The following is a 7,433-nucleotide window of genomic DNA, read 5'->3' as shown; positions in this document are numbered from 1 at the left end:
ACCATTTATAAATCATGAATTATTATTGATATACATCTCTGGCATCAACGTGATCACGATCGTGACATGAAGGAGATATGCAAGTATATAAGTCGAGTGCAAGAGCCGGCATGCATGTATTTATTCTGAAACGGGAATGAAACCGAGGACCTATTCATCTTTATGGGAAGTATCGTGGCCTTTCGTTTACTCTTTGGTAAATACCTTGAACATTGCCGAATGTTTCCGAAGAATAATTAATTAACTCATAATTCCTACTTCTGATTCCTACTGCTACTTTATGCTCCCATTAACCGACCTCATTTTTCTTGCGCGAAAATTCATTAATTCGCCCCTATAACTTTTACAGCGCCCTGAGATTTCACCATGGAGCACTGTAAAAGTTATACTGACTGTTCCACAGGTCGTGTGTCATTTCTGACCTCTAATTTTAGTAACTTCGCATCGAGTAATATTAATAAAAATTGGCATACTAATGGTGAAAGTTCCTAAATTTTGCTGAGTGTAAGCAAAATTTTAAAACTTTGACCTTTTGACCTTACAATGTGGGTCCAAACCAAAAATTTGAATTTGCCTTATGGGGTTTCATTAAAAAAAATCGAGTTAGAAAAAAGTCTTAATAACATTGACTAAGATGTTAATTCTTAGGTTTTCGGACAAGAGAAAACCGAAAGTAACACTTTTTTTTACGAAAATTCAACCGTTGATCCAGTAACGTCACAGTCAAGGTCATAGGGGTGGTAAAATACTTGACATACCAACAAAGTTGTCGATCCATAGGTTTTAAAGGGTGCCCAATTCAATGGTATTGTCCTAATGATGGCCCTAGGTCAACCTTGAAAATGACACCGAGTGTCGAAACCATGGTCGGTTAAGTGATAAATAAAAAAGTGTGGATATTACCATTTGTGCTTTAATCATGGACAGGAAATGAAATTTTCTCTGAGAATGAAGCTTGAAGTCCTCCCGAAATCTAAAGCCTTCAAATGCGCAAAAATATGTGTGGGAGAGGCTAGTCCAAGAACGGAAAAGGGAGTTTGCTCATGGGACGCAGAAGCACCAGCATAGTGTCTCTGCTCCAATGGGGCCGAATTGAGTCATTTGAATCGCCGCAGAGCGTGGATCATGTGGTCGGGTCTCGGGAAGGAAGAGACAAATCAAGGCCTCCTGGAGAAAAGCCTCCAAGCAAGGTTGTTTCACCTGCGTGACGTCATAATACTCGGACGCGAGAAAACCGTAGCATGCCTTTGGTGGCGCGTTGACTCCAGTTCCCTGCTGGAACTATTGCGGTGCATGCCGAGTGATTTCGTGTTCATGGATCAGTTTACCACCTGGATTTTAAGAAGCTACGTTGTACGCGCTAGTATTATCATTGGCTGTGTTGCAACAAACCTCAGTGTTGGAGGTGACGGGAGAATGTTTCGCTAGTGAGGTATCATTAAAAGTAAGATAGCCTGAATTGTTTTAGTAATACCTTGTGAATAAGTGCTGCATGCTCCTGTGTTAGGATAAATGTCATTCCGTGCTGAAGAAATCAGCTGTTTCCGCTCTAGAAGACTACGAAAAATGAAGAAATGTCTTGCTGTCATTTAGAGGAAGGACTTTACATCGCATACATCATCTCCGGTGAGTACCCTTCTTGCATTGTGTTTTTTCAGAAAGATGTTGCACATCCATCGATGATATGGAAATTGGAAAAGATGTATGATCGTGGGAAAATAGTAAAATAATAATTGCAATATTGAACTCGCCTACGAAAAGATTTTTTATAATTGGGTTAATATACGCATGGTTGATGAGCTAAAGCGATTAAATTTTTTCATACAAGTTGTAGGGTTTTCTTAAGTAAAACATCTTGTGAAACGATTAAGCCTCATATGTACTTATTTTCCATACAGCAAATCAATAAAAATGTTAGTAGTCATAAGTTTACCCTAGTTGCAACTAGGATGAATTTGGCGCCTTATACTGAAATTAGATCATAAAAATTCCGGTAATCACACTTTGGTAGATTTTTTAAAGTAAATATAGCTCCTTTCCTTCAATTGCCCGGGTGTGAAAAATTTTCGAGGTGCCGAAAGAAGCTGGTTGTCGATGAAGAACGTATTTCGAATCAATGGAAAATATCGATGACTTATCAGGCGTAGTAGTGCGCAGTGCTGTGAAAACATGATTACCTACTATATCATTAGTACCATGATTGTTGAAATGTTTGAAGTCTATATTTAGGGAAGATTATCACCTTTCCCTGGATATCGATGCACTACGTTTAGTAGAACCTGTCGTGTAAACATCCTGGTGAATGCGTCTCTTCATTTATTGCGCTTCTGCTTCCTATGTGTAGCGAAGTTTTTATTCGAAATTCGTAGATTCTCGCTAAAAATTTACGATAGGAATATTTTTAGCAATAATTTCATGTTTAAGGAAAACATTATGAAAGATGAAAAGGTATTTTAAAATTGTGTTAACCGGGGGATTTCCTCAGTAATCAACGGAATTAGTAACCTTCGTTCACCTGGTGATTTCGACAACTGTTTTGTATTGGTGTTTCAAGTTGTGCTCAGGAATTCCTGAAAAATTAAGTTTGACCTTCGGTCCAGGAAAATTCAAATAATATAGGTGCTCAATCAGTGGGTTTTTGATTTCAAATATTCAATATCGTGTGGTAGGTGGACTGCTGTTAAATGAAATCGGATTAAAAACGTGATAGCTACCATTTTCTTTCATGTGTCGCCCAAAAACACCATTTTGATTGATATTGATTATGCATGGAATACCTTTGTTAATTTTAAGTATTATTTAGGCCCTCATTATTGCTGCAAATATATATTACGTAGTTTTCTACTGCTTGATGCCGCCTCATTACAATGTAATGATAAAAGCTGCGTCCACGCATTATTTTATAATTTACTGAGAACTAGCGATGACGTTTCAACAACATGGATGTGATATTTTTTGTTTACATCACTACATGTTAGTTGATAATGAGTGACTAGGATTCATTACTAACGTATGTGAATGAGAAAAATATCACAATCTGTAAATTCTAGTACCATTATTACTTCCCTAAGCAACTTAATGAGGATATATCGACAATTGCCCATATTCCGCATTGCTTCATTTATTGCTGATGTCATAATTAAACTACGTATCTAGATTCTCCTTTAATTCCCATTATTAATTCATATATTTATCATCGGCTTCACTTATCACGTTTCGCAAACACCTGAAAACTTTTGGACTTTTTTCTTACTGATTTAGACATTGTGATGCAATGGTTTGATTTTTACTAGCCAGAATATTATGCCGTTTTGTATCAAAATACAAGATTTAAAGTTCTGGTTTAAAAGAAGAGAGATATTTTCGGAATATGTTGTTAATGTGCGACGTGCGGCCCGTATAAGGTTCGGTTGTGACCCTCCAGGTAGTTATAAAATCCGTGCCTCTATTGCCAGCAGACCTTTCCGCATTGAGGATTGAAGCAGCTGTTGCAACAATTACTCTCGAGGGACTAATCAACGTTTGGGAAGAACTCGCATATCGACTTGACGTGAGCCGTGTGACGAATGGTGCCTACATTGAACTGTAAAACTGTTCATGACGGTCTTTCTTATGATGTATGATTAATAGCTGTAAGTTTAGTGTGCTAAATATTAGAAAGCGTTAAAACCCCGCCATTCATACCCGATATATCTTTCCGAATCAACCATCTTCCAGGTTTACGCAGGTTTTTCACGCCCCCCTTCTTGTGTGGGCGTTTTCCTGCAGTGGGTTTTTTCCAATACGGACGACAGTCATTATCCATAGGTTTTTCCCACGTTCACTAATATCTTTTTACATTTGGTCAATAGTAACTTTGTTAACTTATATTTTTATTTGTTGATTGAAAATGGAAATTCCATTTCTTATTATGTAATTTCTCTGCATGTAATTTCATGAGCAACTTGACAATGTATTTAACTGCATATATTTCATGTTTGACGAGGGGTTAGATGGAAGATGGGACTTTCTAGTCCCGATCTCGCCCAATAAAGACGTTTATTATTATTATTATCTTCGGGGTCCATTTCTCCGCTCCTCATTGCGATTCGAGGCGTTCTTTTCCACTCGTGTCTCTCTCTTAGCGGTGTCGTTTGATCGACTTCAAATCCTCCATCTTCTCCCCGGTTGGTCTTTGCGTCACTAAGAGGGAAGTCCGAACCAATTCGACGGGGCTCCCTCGAACCGACCATCCTTCTCACTTACTCAACTAAATTGCGTCCTACCCCCCTCCTAGCCCCTTCCTCTTCAGAGGGTGCGTGAGCCACGTGAGTAATCATATCTACCGCTCTATGGCGAGACGTTTTACGTCTTGCTCTCCCTTCTTCCCTTCATTCTGATGCCCACTCCTTTTTTCACCACAGTAGCCCTCCCATTTTTCGTGTCGCGTGATTTATTCGAAGCGTGTGGAAAGGTGAAAGGGGAGATGAAAAGGGACACCTCCGACCCTCTTGCGTCCTTCCCCGCCGGACTGCTCACCCCGCACTAGGGACACCACCATGGAGGAGACTTGGCCAATCATCCGCTCTTTTTGAGTTTTCAAGGGGACGGGTCAGGTCGCGATGAAGTTGCAAAATTCTATCGCCAGAGCGCACTAGTGCGGTGGAATGAGGTGGTCACCTTCATCCGTCTTTTTAATAGAATATCGATTCAATTATGGTTTTCTTATTTTAGATACCTACTTTTGATTGAGAGTCGCCGCAAGTAAAAATATCATGTTCATTTCGTTCTTATACGTTTGAGAGGGACACAGAAACGTTGGGTCTTTCATTCCTACTGATTTTTGGATCTAAAGATAATATACAGGGAATTGAGCAATTGAAAATGACGAAAATATGAAAATTGTTGGAACAAAACACTGAAATTTAGGTACACATTTCCAACGCGAGTGATATAGAAGCTATTCGTGAAGTGGACAAGCAATGAGTGAATTCAATTTTAATTCGTCGTGCTCCTCGCTTATCATGGCGAAATGTTTTAGAGTAATAAGAGTCTATAAGGATTCTTATAATTACTAAAAAATAGATCAGAAACGGTGATTACCTGATCGTAATTGAACATATAATATTTCATCTCTCACATAAAGTTCTGCAAGAAAGCCTCTGCAACTTTGAGGGCAATTAAAATTGAGAAATATTTAGTGAATTGGTAAAATTCCGTGAATATAAAAAACTCACTAATTTTAAATTTTTCGGAATCTTACTGACTAGTTAAGAATTATTGCACCCTCTTAGCTCAGAATATTGCCAAATTGTTTCGTAATGGTAGACGCGAGTTTTAGATCTCCTTATATTATTATTCCTTACGAAATATGCTCAAAAATAGCTAAATGTTTTACAAATAGACGTCCGCTCCCTCCTTAGAAACTGCGTGACTCGTTGCTCTAACAGAATAGTGAATACCGGTGATGAAGAATGTCTTGTATCATTATTATGCTAAGACCTCCTTCATGGTTATTGATATTATAGTCATCAATAATTTTGCCCCTTTAATTCATTTAAAAAAGCCACGTAGGGTCAAAAGCCAAGTGGGTCAAAAGCCGCGTAATTATAATTCTGGCTTCAGTTTTTGAATTCTACGAAGTCAAATTTACACAAACGCTCACTTTCTACTCAATTTTATTTTATGAAGAATTTAAATCGTGCTAAGCAGCTGATTAAGAAATGTGTTGTTTAACGCAACCTGCAACATATTTTGTGCTAAGCAATGCATTTCGACGACACATCAGTTCTTTAATTTTCTGTTGGCGATAGCTGACGATTGATGGAAATTAGGCAACAAAAGGAAAAAAAAGAAGAATTAGATACCATGTCAATTGGTAAACGCCCTCAGACTTGTCCGCGTTGATGTCGTAAACTTGGCGCCACTCCATTTCGGCGTACGTCTACTTCCTCGTGAGGCGGCTTCTGGCAAGGTCTTCTGAAGCTTAAGCGTCGATTGAGTTTTTTTTTACAGACGAGGGAAGCTTTCAAAATCGCGCACACGACGAGGAAAGTGGAGGAGCTTTATTTGCATACCAATCAAATCCGGATTACGCGCGAATCCAATTACCCTGGACGAATTGATTAATCTCCTCCCCTTCCGGGTGCGGACACGCGGCGGCGCGGCGCTGAATGCACTGCTTTTGTTTCGCGCCTCGGAGGTATTACGAGGAGGCTGGGAAGTGGTTGGTAGGAGGTTGATAGGAGGTTGGTAGGAGGTTGGTAGGAGGTAGGTACGAGGTTGGGAGGACGTTACATGGAGGTTTCCAAGGGATTGCGTGAGAGAGGCGTTTTCCCCTGCACCCCAACTTGCACCCCTTCATCCCCTCACACCTCGTTCCTCGCCGCTGTCGACGTCTCAAAGATGGGTGCGGCTCCCGCACCCTTCTCCATCTCAACCCCATCTTGGCTGGGTTTGGTTTGCAAATGAACGACCGCTCTTTTTGCTTCATTTCCACTCCGTGGCAAGAGATTTTTTTATTCAACAGGTCTTCCAATAATTGGACTCCCTGGCGATAATGAGGTTGGCAAATGATTTTTTATTCGATTTCTTCTCACTCATTTAGATTATCTCCTGGCGTTTAGTAAAAAAATTAACGCTATTTTAATGAAATTCCCCGTAAATTATATCCTATTACGTATTGGATGCATGATTGATGATAGAACGAAACGGTATTTTTCACGCTGAATTTTATGGAAAGAGGATTTTTATGTACTTACTTGAATTTTCTTAGGAATGTTTCTTGAGTTTACGGGATATATTTTCTTAACATTTAAAATATTTTTGGCCTTTATAATATCCGATTGAAAATTTACCAATTGAGGTGTAACTTAAAGCGATAAAAATGCGATGAAACTTTCACCAGCAGAGATATTGTGATGCTTTAACGCTACATCCCTTTTTAATAATTTTTGATTTAAGCAGTTGCGGAATATCGTTGTTCCATGATCTGAAAGAAAATTACTCTGAATTTTGGATCAGCTATTAACTGAGCAAATTCAATTACGTTCATTTCGAAAGATGCAAAAAAAGTTGTGTTCCAAAATAGGTGACCCATTGATACATGCGATGTATCTTACCTCATGCAATAATGTAGATTTTTTGCTTTTTGTTTTCTAGAAAAATCATTTCAAAGTTCATAAAATAATTATTAACTTTGCAATTTAAAATTATATTTACTAGTTTAAAGATTTTAGAAAAATATTTAAGGCTGTATTTGTGACGCTCAAGTCGTGCTGTTGCGCAAGCTGAGAAAATATATATAATAAATATCATGCCAAAAAGTTTTCCACATGAAGGAAGTTTCAATTTCCTAAGTGAAAAAACAGTTCCTAAGGTTTTGGCCAGAGTTACCTATTCGATTTCCGCTCTGTAGTCACTGACAGAGTTGCGTGACGAGAATAGCTCTGCAT

The 7,433-nt window shown here is 38.7% G+C and overlaps 1 long non-coding RNA gene across 1 annotated transcript in view; it reads left to right on the top strand.

Annotated features, from left to right (window-relative positions):
• Positions 1-1,292: 1,292 nt before the first annotated feature.
• LOC124154136 overlaps positions 1,293-7,433 on the top strand; it is a 628,788-nt gene continuing 622,647 nt past the window's right edge. The window contains exon 1 of the long non-coding RNA XR_006863841.1: positions 1,293-1,626. This is a non-coding gene — a long non-coding RNA (uncharacterized LOC124154136). The remainder of the gene's footprint in view (positions 1,627-7,433) is intronic.

The sequence above is a fragment of the Ischnura elegans genome, chromosome 2 (assembly GCF_921293095.1).
Source record: "Ischnura elegans chromosome 2, ioIscEleg1.1, whole genome shotgun sequence".
NCBI lineage: Eukaryota > Metazoa > Arthropoda > Insecta > Odonata > Coenagrionidae > Ischnura > Ischnura elegans.
Note: the sequence above shows the minus strand (reverse complement) of the source record. Positions and strands in the feature narration are given on the sequence as shown.